The sequence below is a fragment of the Pagrus major genome, chromosome 17 (genome assembly GCF_040436345.1).
Source record: "Pagrus major chromosome 17, Pma_NU_1.0".
In the NCBI taxonomy this organism is placed as follows: domain Eukaryota; kingdom Metazoa; phylum Chordata; class Actinopteri; order Spariformes; family Sparidae; genus Pagrus; species Pagrus major.
The window spans coordinates 28,247,449-28,261,977 of record NC_133231.1 but is presented as its reverse complement, the minus strand read 5'-3'; positions in this window follow the sequence as shown (position 1 = coordinate 28,261,977).

Here is a 14,529-nt window from a genome sequence, read left to right as displayed (position 1 = left end):
AGCCCTAAAGTCACAGATTAGACCCCCAACAGAAGCAACAGATGTGCAGATCTGCTTTTCTGTCTGCAGCCTCACTCTGCCTTGTTTCTACTGTGCGGAGGCCAATAACGAGACATCGAAGAGGAAAAAGACTCTCACTTTTTGAGCCGACATCTCTCGTGTAAAGATATCACATTGTGTCCGATGTGGAGATCAGCATTTAAACTCAGAAGTTATTTTGTCGTATCAAGAAACCATATTATAATAATCTCCACAGTAAAATGAGTTGTTTGATTAACTAAGTTCGTTGACAGAATGATTTAATAATTCACATATTTAAGATTTGTATCAGATGTTATGACTGGAAAGATTTAATAAAGTCGGTGGTGTTTGGGTGTAGGTGGGACCCAAGAAGACTCCCAGAGAGGACTGAGCACTGGGCCCAAGTGGATGTTGGGAAAAATTTGATTTCTGTTTCAGTCTTCAAACATTTTGTTGTTTACAAAATTCATCATGTTTGTGCTCTGGGTTGGAAGTCCACCTCTCAATCTTAAGAACGTTCATAAAATGGATTTTACAATCATCTTGAAGATTCTTTTGGGAAACGAGGCCTGAAGTTGTTCCTAAAACTACGAGCGCTGCTGAAGTTTGACCTTGTCACTCTTTCCCTTCTCCAGGAAATGTGGAAACCCACACTCTGCTTTTCCAGTCACGCCTCAGCTTTCTCTTTAGATCACCTGACCGCTCACCTGTCTGCACAGCTGACACTCATTCTCTCCAATCAGTCTGATTACATATATACAGAGGGCAGTTGACCTGACCTGACCTTTACACTTATGACCTTCTGTATCAAGTGATCTCTACTCATACAAATGTTCTTGGACTTCACTCTTCTTTTCTTGCTTTCTTTTTTGTTGAAATCCTGCTCAAAATGCACCAACAACAGGGATATTTATCTCATGTAGGGATGCAATTAATGATTATTTTCATTATCGACTCACCTTTAATGTCAAAAATGTCAAAAAGTTTTGAAAAATGCTCATCACAGTTTCCTAAATTGACGTCTTCAGATTGCTTCTTATGTCCAACCAACAGTCCAAAACCCAAAGACTCTTTATTTGATATCATGAATGACAAAAACAGCAGCAAATCCTCACATTTAGGAAGCTGGAACCAGCAAATATTTTGCAGATTTTGATTGAAAAATGACAGAGCTGGTGATGAATTATCTCTGAAACAAATAATCGATTAATTGACTGATGTTGAAGATAAAATCTTTAGATTGCAGCTGTCAGAGCGAAGCAGTGGAGTAAAAAGTGCAACATGTTTCCTCTTTAGAAGTAGAAAACTGTATTTAAGTACATGAACTGAGTAAAAGTACTTTGTAAGGTTGCGTCTCTGGTGATGCAAAACAAAATGTCATTAAGTTGAGTACGAGCGTGTTCATCCAGGTGCCTGCAGCCGTCCTCAGGATCACGTATTTGTCACAGGAAGGAGGGAAAACGGCGGCGAACATCAAAGCGTCTTTTAAAAGTGTTGATGCCGGAACATTCCTCAGACGGCCACAAAGGCCTCGTCGCTCCGTGCACGCCTCTCACACTTCCAGGGCATCTCCAGTTTCCTGCGTCTCTCCGTCCTCTGCAGCTCGGTGGAATTCCAGCTGTTGATGGAGAGGCTGCCCGAGGCGAGAGGAGCTCCTGTAATCAGCTCCTCACAACATGCGCTTATGTTTCAGGGATTTCTCTGGAGATTTGTGATGCACAGTGACAAATGAAGAGAGCTGGAAGCAACCGATATCTGTTGTGTTGTTTTTCTTCCTTTAATCAGGATGTTCCTTTTTAATTTGTTTCCCCATCTGGATGTTCTGTCTCCTGACTGCACCTCTGGGTGTGATCTGTTAAAGGAGAAGGCCGCTCTTATTTGATATTTTTCTGATTGTAAACAAATTGTCTGTCATCCCTATAAAGCAATGCATCTTTAAAAGTCAAGTCACAAAGATATAGAATCATTTAAAAATGAAAGGTTCAGTAACGTCCTGAAACGTCCTTTTTCGGGTCTATTTCCAGCAGCGGATTGATACACATTTGGTGCTTTAGTGAGGGTTTCAAGCAGCAGGATGGTGTGACTGAGTCAAAAACAAACTACAGTGTTTTCATTTTATTCTTTTCATGGGAATTACTGATCACATGTTGCCAGTTTTCCTCTTTAAGGGACTTTTCTTTTAAACACATGTTTTTAGTTTTTGGTGAAAACTTTCCGTCTGCCTTTATTTTAAAAGACTACACTCATCCCTGTATGGTCAGTTTAAAGGTCATTACTTGTTTATTTGCTTGGTCATTGTTCTGAAACCATCATGACTTGGTAACTTGTTTTAATTTCCCTGGGTACACAACAACCTGAGGTGTATTTGAAACAAATACCCTTTTATTTTGCAGTCATATCATCAAATGAAAGAAGTTGCTCATCTGACCTCAGAGTGGATGTTTTGAAAGTAGATTTAAGGACATCATCAATGTTTTTATCAGGCTCCGTCCAGTGATCAGGTGTGCGACTCTGGTGAAGAGGTTTACATGATGTATTCCTTTGAGTGTAGCGACACCGAGTGGACAACATGGTTAATACCTCCTGTGTGAGGTGAGTGTTGGACATTATTTCTCCACTAGGGGGCCACATTGGACTTGTCTAAACAAGGACTTCACAAGTGTTCAAATCTGCATACATGACAGCATTTTAAAACTGTAGCTGAGTGAAATGTGGTCATTATATTATTTGTTAAAGGACGTTTGAGTCGACAGGTGATCAAACCATTAACTGTCCTTTAAGTACTTCTTGTGGGAAGTGAGGCAAAAGGAACAAAAGGCCAATCAGGTGTTATCTATTCTATTTTTTATATCTGCTAAGTTTATTTTGAGTGTAAAATTTCTGCTTCACAATAAAAGACAAGACAATTACAGAAATGCAAAATATATAAAGTGATTGTATTGTGTTGTATTAAGGAACAAAATCTAGAACAAGGTAACAATTATATTATTAAATCAATCAACAGGTTTTCACTCTCGATTTAAAAGTTTAACTTGTGTTTGTCTCTCAGTTCGGATGATATTTTGTCCTGAATAAATGTCAGTTTTGGCTTCAAGTGTCGCAGGTTAGACAGGTGGTCAGCATGTAGGCCTGATATTTTGGATTTTGCAGTGGTTGTTGTCGGTCCTGTCGATTCTGTCTTCTTATATTTGTGTTTAATGTGTTTTCTGTTATTTTCTGGTGTCTTTTGCTCTGTTTTCTTGTGCTTCTCACCAGCCTGATTTTTCCCTCCACACCTGTCTTACCTGTCGTTTCTCCCCCTCTCTCCACCTGCACCTCATCCTCTCATTAGTTCTGTTTGTATTTAAGTCCAGTCTTTAGTTCAGTCTTTGTGGAGTCACCTGTTTTGTTTTCCCGTTCCTGAGTGATCATGAATAAAACTTCATCCATTCCTGCCTGCTGTCTTCTGTGTTTGGGTCCACAGTTGTTGTAGCTGCTGTAATGTGTTTCTGTCTGAGCTGCGTTAGTGTTAACCAGCCACAGGCTGATACCTCAGACCCGGTTCTGTTTAGACAGAGCCACCACCGGTTCTGCAGTGAGACCAAACCCAGATGCTAAAACTTGTAGGTCTGCCAGGCTCAGACAGCACGACCAGCCAACCACAGCTCTGATCATGGCCTTCATATTCAGTATTCAGATCCTTTTAATGACACAATGTGAAAGTAAAAGTCCTGCGTTCAAACCCTCACTTAAGTAAAAACATGTACTGTAGGTGTTGTCAGCAACATTTACTTAAAGTATATAAAGTAATAGTACTCATTGTGCAGTAAAATGTTCTCCTGTTCCCTATTAAATCTGATGTTTTTGGATTAATATTACTGTTTCATTAATACGAATGTTGCATTTCAGTTCATTTAAATTAATCTGTGTACATTTGACTCGTGTGTCTGTTCTGTAAGATCATCATGTGTTTGTCCTGTGGGAACAGTCATGTCGCCAACATAAAATATTGGCATTTTACATTTCTGCAAACCACAGATATGTTAAATTAGTACATTTTGTACGCATTATGTAAATATCTTTACAAAACATGTCATATCATTCCTCAGATTACATGTATGTGAGCTGACTTTCATGTCTGAGGAGGGGATGGTGGTGGTGTTAACAGCGAGGCGGAACGAGAGATCACTTTCTGAAATGTATTTTTAAGGAGACATCGAGACAATTTCCAGCCACAGCCACTTTTAAACCAAAACATGATCTTCTTCTTACCCTCTCCAAGTGGTTTTCCTGCCTGAACCTAACCAGACCACAAGCACAGTGATGTCACAACGTAAAAGTGAAAGTTGCAACATGAAGGAAAGCAAAGATTCACCATCAGAAACATGCATTACCTGTCGACTAGTTTGGTGAGAAAACTAAACATACTTCTAAAAAGTTTCAAGGCGTCGCTCAGCTTAATTCCAGTAGCTCTGTTAAGGCCTCACATATACAGAGGCCCTGTCCTCGCTGCAGTGGCAAGTCGAGTCGGACCTGTGGCCCTTTGCTGCATGTCATCCCCCCTTTTCCTGTCACCTCTCAGTGCTGTCCTATCAATAAATCCAAAAAATACGTAAAAACAGAACAGCAGCTAGTAATTTAAGCTGTCAGACGAATGTAAACAGTACAATATTAGCCTCTGTGATGTCGAGGAGTCGAAGTATAAAGTTACAAAACACAGACTACGGCACTTGAGCACCCTGAGCTCGTCCCTGGCTCACAACTACGTCTGTGTGCTTTTCCATCCAGCCACACTCGCTGCAGGTTTTCTGGAGTATTTTTGTAAGTGTGCCCTGGTTTTGAAATGAATGTGACAACCGTAAATTTAGATTCCTGTGCCCGAGTTCCTCCTGGCCGAAAGGATCCCCAAATCTGGATCACAATAAAAGCGTCTCGTCCGGGGCCAGCGGTGCCTCACATAGGAGCGCACAGAGAGAAAACCACAAGAAAGAACTTCTTCTTCCTGGAGACCAAACAAACAGAGCGAGGGGGTCAAAAGAGCAGACTAAGAATATGAGGGCTTTTTGGACGGGTCAGGAAGCTCCGTGAGGATGAACGCCAAGTACAATAATACAGGAGGGAAGGTGTTCAGGAATTTGACCTCATGAAGTCACTGCAAACCCACAACGTCTGGCTCCCGGAGCACGAAACCAACATGATGAAACTCACTCTGATTTTTTGGACTTCAGCATCTGTTTGTGTTGCTGCAGTTTAATACTGTCAGGGTTGGATTTCCGTGGATTCCCACCAATGCTAACATAAATGTAATACTAACTGAAAATCCCTTCGGATTAAAGCGCCCCGACTTGTGCCACCTGAACTCGTGGACGGTGGTGCCATCTGGTGGAGATCAACCCTGAATTTCATGGTGGATTTCATGCACATACTCAACAGTCTGACCACCAAATCTAAACAAATGTACACAAGTTATCTGTCTCACAGTCTGCAGCAGAAGGAGCGGTCATATTCAGATTAAACTGCAGCAACAGATGGATGTTGAAACGACTGCTGTGAGATCAGAGCTCAGAGTAAACATGTCGGGAGTGATGTCAGTGTGCGGAGACGTGAGTTTATACTGAATTTCGGGAGGTTAAGCTGTGATTTCGGTGGTCTGGAGGAGGTTAAGGGAAAATCCAACAGAGGGGAAATTTAATGACAGAATGCTGCGTTTGCTATGATGCCATCGAGAAAAAAGCACCTAAACTTCTGGGAAGTGCAGAACCTCAGCGGTCTGTGATATGATGAGTGACTCCACTGATCAGATAAGGATCTGTGCTGCCTTCATGCGCTCCCTGTGAAAACTATGTGAATTTTCATCGTGATTTTTCGAGGTCATATATTGTTGTGTGCAAAGATTTGTGCAGCTGCAGTGTCAAGTTTACGTCGATCAGATCCCAACTGGATAAAATCAACTGGGGCAGGTGTTACCAGTGTTGTAATGTAACTAAGTTCATTTACTGTACAAGTAGTCTACTGTACTTAAAGATGTACTGTGATGTGTTGTATTTCCAGTTTAAAACTCTGGAAAAAGACTTCTGTTAAAGGTGCATAATGTAGTTTGGTGGGAAGAAAAACTCTGTGAATAGTTATTTGATATATTTCCATATAAACAAGCCGCTCTCGAGGGGAATAAGGTCCCCAGAACACTGTTTGCTAGCAAGGTGGCTACTTCTTAGCCCAGCTACAATGTTTGTCCTCTCTTAAAGGTACAGTGTGTCATATATTGTGGCATCTAGCAGAACAGACTTGGCAGAAAAGGGAATATAATATTCATAAGTATGTTTTGATTAGTGTATAATCAACCGAAAATAATAGTCGTAGTGTTTTCTTTACCTCAGAATGAGCCGTTTATATCTACATAGGGAGCAGGTCCACATCCACGGAGGTGGCCATGTTGCACCACCATGTTTACAGTAGCCCAGAATGGACAAACCTGGTACTAGAGGGTCTTTTGCGTTTCGCGTAGCTGCTAGAAATATCCGGGTTGGAAGACGAAGAAGAAGTAGAGCGAGTGGCTGCTGTTTCCTGCCAAACAATCTGTATTGTGAGAAGTTTGGAAACCACAATCTGATCAAGGATACATGATCATACTAATTTTTTACAAGAAAAATCACAGGAGCATGAATCGTTGAAAAAACGAAAAGGGAAAAGCGACGGCATAAAACAAGAGTAAACACTGGAGTTGCCTTTCCCAGATGGAAATCTCTGATGACAGAGAAATGTTTGCAGTCTGCCACCAAAGTGTCCTGCTGTCTGCTGGACAGGTCAGAGTAACGTTACAGATTTACAACCGACCGTAATATATTTCCCCCTTCATTTAAACTCTTTTTAATGCGTACATTGTTTTGTTGATACCGTTTTCCAGCGTTTTTGAATTTACAGGTTTTTACAGATGCAAACAGAAATGATTGGCTGAAATAAAATGACAGTGTTTCATAAAAGATGTCGGTCAAAATAAAATGGTTACAGCAAAGAAAGATATAAAATAATACAATTATTTAAAAAATAAGAAACATTAGCATTTAATACTCCTGATATTTATTGCTATGTCTTCAGTTTTATTTGTTGATGTGATCACCTCAAGTTTTAAAACATCAGGAAGTAAGCTGAAGGGACATTTGGGGATTTGGTGGTACTTTTGCCAACAATAACAAAATCAAGGAGTTTATTGTGCTTTCACTGTAGAATTATAGGATTTCCCACAGCACTTGAAGGCAACAGAAACCGTAGGAAAACTTGACACAGTTGGGAAAATAACTTGAATTCATTCAGTCCTGTTTGCTGCTGTTCAAACACCAAACAACTCTGTTACATTTCTTATTGTTCTGCCTTCTCCGGCCCCTCGTACCCACTCCCACATACTTCCTCCGGCCCCCTGAGCTGAGTGCTCCTGAGGGCCAGATGAATTCCACATTTCTCCCCTCCTGAGCTGTCACTGGTCCACACACAGCTGAGGCTCGCCTTATAAATGAGACTCAGCAGGACGTGGGATCTCTCGCTGACAGCCACGACTGAAACAACCTCCGCCAGTGTGAAGCTTCATCTGCCCCGCCGCCGCCTCGGCACATGTGGACAGGCCCCACGGTGGTGCTGTGGTCAACCACAACCGTGCGGCGGGCGACCTGGTGTTGAGAGGCGATGTTGTGAAGAGCTGCCGCAGATGAGGGCAGGGTTTCATTCAGTAGTCGGGGGTAAAAGTTTTTTCTTTGCCACAGAGGTAATGAGCTGCAGCGAGACTCAGATCCAGACAGAAAGAGCCGGAGTGATCCAAGCAAGGTTGGAGGATTCACCATCATGTGTCATCTGACATCTCACATATGTTTTCCACCTAAACAGAGAAAACTTCATGTCTCTTCTCCTTAATGTGTCCGACCCAATCGCCAGAATGAATGTGAGGTTGAACTTTCTATTTCTCTGTCGTCACAACGCTGTGCCTCTGCTGTGTTTAGGTTTACACACAGAAACCACTTGGTTAGGGTGAGAGAAACATCATAGTTTGGCTTGAAAATACCTATATCTGAGATGGTCCAGCTTCCTGTGAAAAACAACCAGTTATGTCTCCACAAAGACAGCTGGAAATATATCCAGGTGTCCTCAGATTCAGAGGTGAGACTTGAACCATCAAGGCGGCCATTTGGACAGAAATTAGCATTTTGTGCCGATGTCGATTTTTCATTTTTAAGCCTTTATCGTGCCATTATTATCATGCATCCCTACAACATTACATGTACGAGCTATCAGAGTAAAATGCAGTTTAAAAATCTACAGTTCAAAGTGTTGGGGAAACTTTAATTATGCTGGATCAGGTGAAGAATGACTCTTCAATGAATCTTAGCAAAAAGTAAAAGCACAAATAAAAACTGATTTCCCTCTGATGTGTAATGGAGGAAAACTAAGAAGTAGAAAGTTTCTCAGACTACCAATACCCGAATACAAATACTTCTTAAAGCTGCATTAATTGATTTTTGGCCACTAGAGGGCAGCAGGAAGGAGTTAGCGGACAAAAAAAACATGATGGAAGAATAACTAACACATCGAGGCAGTGGTAGACTTACAACTCCTGTGTTCTGCTTGTTAAATTACTGTTTTCTTCAATGGAGTCTGGTGGCTTTGAACGGAGCGACGTAATGGCTGTTTCTGGAACAAAAAGGATTTTAATCTTTAACTTCTTTCCATAATCAGACACTCAGAATTATAATCTCAGCCTGTTCGCGGCGGCTGGCTGAGGCCATCTTCTGGACCAACTCCATTTTTTTAAATTCAATTAATGATTTAGACATTTTTATATAAAAATACAGCTCAGGCAAAAAACACTAGAATTACCCTTTTAATCCACCTGAATAATGTACTTCATCACAGTTGTTTCCACCTCCACACATGCTGTCTGAGGATTCAGTGTCTGCCATGAGAAGCTCTCGTTCACTCAGCAGGACTCGGATCCAAACCTTGTCTACATTACCGGTGCCAGAGGGGTGGATCAGATGTAAGACAGAGTTTAGTAATAGGGTGAATTGGTCCAATTTAGGTCCAACAATTTTCTACAATTATGTCGGTGGGAGGACACGATGGTACATCAGAGCTGATTATTTGTGTTTGGAGGCGGCTGGGTGCCGTGGGTTAATGGGTGCTCCATCATCACCGGTGAGAGCAGGAGAGGATGACTCATCTGCTCGATTGTGCGTCTGTGTCTTCTCCGTCTTTTCTTCTGTTTTTACTGTGATAGACTTTATAAATGAGGATGTCCTAAAACAACACGGGACAGTGTGGAGAGTTAAAGTGTTCACGTTATTATGGGGAGGATGAAAAATACTTATTCATATTATGTGAAGAGTTACTGTGGTGAAAGGAGGGAGGAGGGAGGAAAGTATGGAAACTGAACAAGATGAGGACTGAAAGACGCAAAGGAAGGAAAAATGGAAAGAAAATAAGGAAGAAAATGAGTCGGGAAGAAATATATGGGAAGGATGTAAGGAAGGAAGGATCGGAAACAGCAAGAAGAAGAGAAGAAGAGAGGAGAAGGAGAGAAGAAGAGGGAGAAGAAGAAGAAGAGAAGGAGAAGAAGAAGAAGAGAAGAAGAAGAGAAGAAGGAGAAAAGAAGAAGTAGAAGAAGAAAAGAAGAAGAAGAGAAGGAGAAGAGAAGGAGAAGAAAAGGAGAAGAGAAGAAGGAGAAGAGAAGAAGGTTAAGGTTACTTTATTAGTCTCCACCAGGGAGAAATTTGTCTCCCTGGTGGAGACAGAAGAGAAGAAGAAGAGAAGAAGAAGAAGAAAAAGAGAAGATAAGAGAAAAAGAAGAAGAAGAAGGGAAGGAAGGAAGGAAAGAAGGAAGGAAGCAAGAAAAGGAAATGGGAAGAAGAAACGAAGGAATTAAGGAAACAAAAAATGGAAGAAAAGAAAAACAGAATGAAAGAGACAAACAATAGAGAAGAAGGGGAGGAAATGATCATGAAAACAGAAGGAAGGAAGCAAAAATGTAAAGAAACAAAAGACGGAAGGAAGACAGAAGAAAAGAAGAAGGCAGAAGTTAAAATGTAAGAAAGAAGGAAGACATTTAAAGAAAGAAAAATCTGAAGAAAAGCGAGAAGGTAGCATAAAACTTTAGGGAAGGAAAGAAGAAATAGACAAAAGGTTTGATGAAGCAAACAAGCCAAAAGTGAAGAAATGAAGAAAGAAAGAAAGAAAGAAAGAAAGAAAGAAAGAAAGAAAGAAAGAAAGAAAGAGCGACCGTGAGCTACTGAGCGACTCGCCGACAGAGGAGCAGAAAGAGATTCAGTAGAAAAACTCTGATGTCTTATCTTGAATTGTGGAAAACTCGTCTTTACTTTGATGCCAATAAAGTTAATTGAACGGAGCTGAGCTGAGAGTGGAGTCCTGCCGTTAGTTGGAAGCAGCTGTGGATCTGGCCGTTGGTCCGGGCGAGTTCACCCCCCTCCTCCCCTGCAGGACCTCCATCACGCTGACAGCCATGTTGCAGCTCTGTTCCTGATTCAGACGATGAAATATCAGCAGAGCTCGCCGTCTCCTCTCTGCATCCATCCTGGCTGCTTTCTTTGCTCCTCAACTCCTCCGGCGACGCTCGATCAAGCCCACCTCCAGCAGGAGAGACAGGACGTCCATCCGTTACAGCTCACACCCACACAAACACACCGCGAAGTTATGATCTACAACTTCTCTGTATTAATACATATCTGATTAGCTGCTCTCCATCAGCTGTAGAAGTATCAACTTAATCAGGCTCAGTGCGCCACCTACAGGATGTCATGTGATCAGCAGTGGTGTTCAGATCCTTTACTTCAGGAAAAGTATTAGCAGCTAAGTTGGAAGATACCAGTTAATAACAACACAACATGTCCACAGACAGAAGAGCTGATAAACAGTATGTCCCTCAGCTGTTGTTGCACGGAGCAGCCATCTTGGATATTGTAGTCAGGGTTGGTGAGGAGGGGAGCCTTCGACTTTCCAAGGGGCAGGGGGCATTTCCTAACACGTTTAAGGTCTCAATAACTTGTTCCAAGTCTTCTTCTAAACAGCATGTTGCTCATTTTGTGAATTATGGTCCCATTTAGAGCCCTTTTAGGCAAGTCTTTCCACCTGGCAGCCATCTTGGCAACACCCCCAGACAGTTATTTTGGGCTAACAAGACCTGAATGGATGAGGTAGAGAGCCACAACTGCATGTATAGAATCACAAGGCACCAGAAACTTCTTAAGAGTTTGGTAAGTTTGCCCCAAAATAAGGTTTACAATATTTTTTCCCACAGGTTACACTTCTACTGCGGTTTCACAACACCGAGCTGACACCGTGACGTCGTCAGCTCATCTCACCAGAGCACCTGAACAAGAGTTTAATGTCTGATGTTTGAATAAACTCATCTTTCTCGCTCGTGTCAGTGGAACAACGGCATTGGCGTCCCGGTTCGGCTTCTGTAAAGCAAAAGATTAGCTTTTAGGTTGAAGGGCCGGGATGCAGTTTGTGTCATACAACCGCCTTCTCAGACTTTTCTATTCAAACTTCCTGAGGTGGTCATTGTCGAAAGGCCAAAACACAGAGAAAAAGCTTAGTTTAAGAAAAAAACCTGTGTATGTGTGGACGGTTCCTGAGAGAAAACACAAGTAGATCAGTAGAAGACATTACATGCTTCGTCTCTTGTGCGGTGCTGAGAATCAACTCCCCAAACAACAATTCCAAAGTGAGAAGTCAGTTCCCTCCACACACGTAATTGCAAGATAGTCCACAGCTGTGCAGGAGGTGTGTCTATGATCACATACAGCAGCTCATTAATTCAAGATTCCCACATCTGTCAGACCACAAGATCACTAGAATCCAACAGACATGTCGCCATGAGTTTGGTGACCATCTGCTGCTGGTTGACATGCAGGGAGTCAGTCACCAACTCCCCCGTGAAAGTTTCCTCACAATCATATCAGTTTTTCTTTTTTGTAAAACTGTCTCAACATGAAGCTACCTTCTTCAGATGGAAGATTTCTGGGAAGAATCTGCTGACGGGGGCAGAAAACGGAAGCTCAGCGTGAACGTGGATGCCAAAACATTTATCTGATTTACTCTGAATATTATAGGCTCAATCTGTGCTGCCTCTTTTTTTAAACACACACACACACACACACACACACACACACACACACACACACACACACACACACACACACACACACACTAAGTACACCGTAGAGACAAATCCCCAGCTGATCTTTCCCATGAACATGTCTCCCCGACTCGCAGCCTCAGCTCCCTCCGGACCACGGTGAAGGATTGTAACTATTTTTCTCCGCAACGAAAAACCTCAAACACAACAACAGCAAGTTAGTCATCGCGACCTGCCATAACATCTTGATTTGTGTAATAGCGTGGGAGCTGCGCTACACACACACACACACACACACACACACACACACACACACACACACACAGCAGCAGCACCCTTTGAGGGATCAACTCATCAGTTTTGCATGAAAAAGACTGCGTTCTGGAGGCTCCCTGCATCTCTCCCCCTGCAAAGTGATTTATGAGGCCGAATCATTCACAGCACTCACTTCCTGTCAGTGAAATCTCCAGACGTCCTCCTCTGTTTTATACTGTCACGTCCCATCTAGATGGCTGGCTGTGGAATTTAGTGCACGGCTGGATTAGTCTTGTCTGCACATGTGTTTCGCTGCGGGAAGCTGTGCACCGTTTGACCGTCCTCGTTGAGTTTTAACTGCTTCTTTCCCTCCTTCTTTCATGCACAGACTCACTTTGTGTTTTCTTTATATTTCTTAATCATCTCTTTGGCAGTCGGTTAAGCAGCGGTACTGACAGAAATACAGTGTCCTGTAAGGCGCTCTGGCTCCTAAATTGTTCAAACCTTTGGCTCCGAGTTTGGCTTCATCAGTAGGCTTTGACGACTTCCTGTGATATTTTACAGCCTTCTGCTCAGACACTTGAAGATGCTGAAACACACGAAGAGTCGACAGAAGTGAGAGAGAGAGACAGAAAGTGGACGGTAATATTTCAGTGAGTTCAGCATTCATCCTGACTGAAAGATCCACTTTTGCTTTTTTATTGCAAATTAACCGTGGGCCTCCAAGTAGCGCCATGCTCGGGTGATATTTATTGATATGCAACAGCCCCTGAGCGCCTAATTGGCTGTTTTGGAACTGACCCGACCTGCGATGGCTCCCTCGGCTGCCAGCTCTCCTCCCAAAATGGCTGCCCCGACCACAAGCCTTCGGTTGGCCCAGCACTTTTCATAGAGCCGGGCTGTAAATCCTCTCCCTCCTCTCTGCTTCGCCTTGAACGTCTTCATTACTGAAGTCGTTTTGTCAGCACACCATTGAGCGTAACAGAATACCATGCTGACCAACATTTAGGTCATTTCCTCCTCTTAAGACCAGATATTGCGCTGCCGCAAAGGTAGCCGGATTGCCAGATTGGAGCCCTGGGTTGCCAGATTGGGGACCCGGTTAATCTAATTAGAGAGTGAGGGAAAGAGGCCCGAGGGGCCCGCAGGAGAGGGACTGTGGTGGAGCCAGGACTGGTTCCCCCTTTTTGAAAAACTATGCACCGCAAAATACAATGTGGTAATGTCTGCGGGCCTAATTCTTCCGGAGGGGAGAGAGCCGGACTCTGTCCTGCAGACAGCCACATCCCTCGCTTCAGAGGAAAAACGAAAGAGGGAGCAGAAGAAAGAGAGTCCGAGGATGATTTATGTCCTGCTGTGCAGACGCAGAAATAAATCCAGCGACCTAGCGCAGAGGGGGAAGCAGGCCATAAAGCACGGGATCAATTCTAAAATGTTCCCTTTTCTGAAAAACCCCAAATGAGCAAAAATCTCCTCCCATGTCAGAGCCAATCGCTTTGTTTTATGTCATCAAGGCCTTTTATGATGGTGTTCCCATTCTTAAGAGGGAGGCGTGGCCGTCTGTCTGCCGATGACATACGAGGTTCAGTCTTTGGAGTGAACTCGCGGCTCTCGAGCTGATAATTAGGGTCTTCGGTGGTGAACGTGGTGATAGCTGCGTGGGAGGCCTCTTTTAAAAAAGCACCGCTAATTTGAGCCGTAGAAGTTATTGGGGTTATTGCTCCTCGCTTTACCTCCAGCTCTCAGTGGTGCGTGGGACTTGCGTGGTGTCTTAGATGTCACACACACACACACACACATGCACCTCCAGGTGGCCGAGAGCTGTGCGTATATTTCACACCCACTCTGCTACGATCAATTTCACCTCCTCGCATGCGTCCAGTTAAGTGTGCAACTTTTACAAGGGAGCCAGGGATCAGTTTCAAACTCCCCCAGAAATCCCAGCTTCTTTCCATCTCCATTAAACGGACCTGATGTTGACCAGTAAAATGATCGCTATGCTGTTGTGTGACCTCCAGAATCTGCTGCGGGGACACACGAAGAAGGCAACATTTTATTTGTTACACTGAAGTACAAAGTGAACTTGTTGATCCTCTTGAACCAGCGCGGAGTGTTTGACAGACAAAGTAAAGACA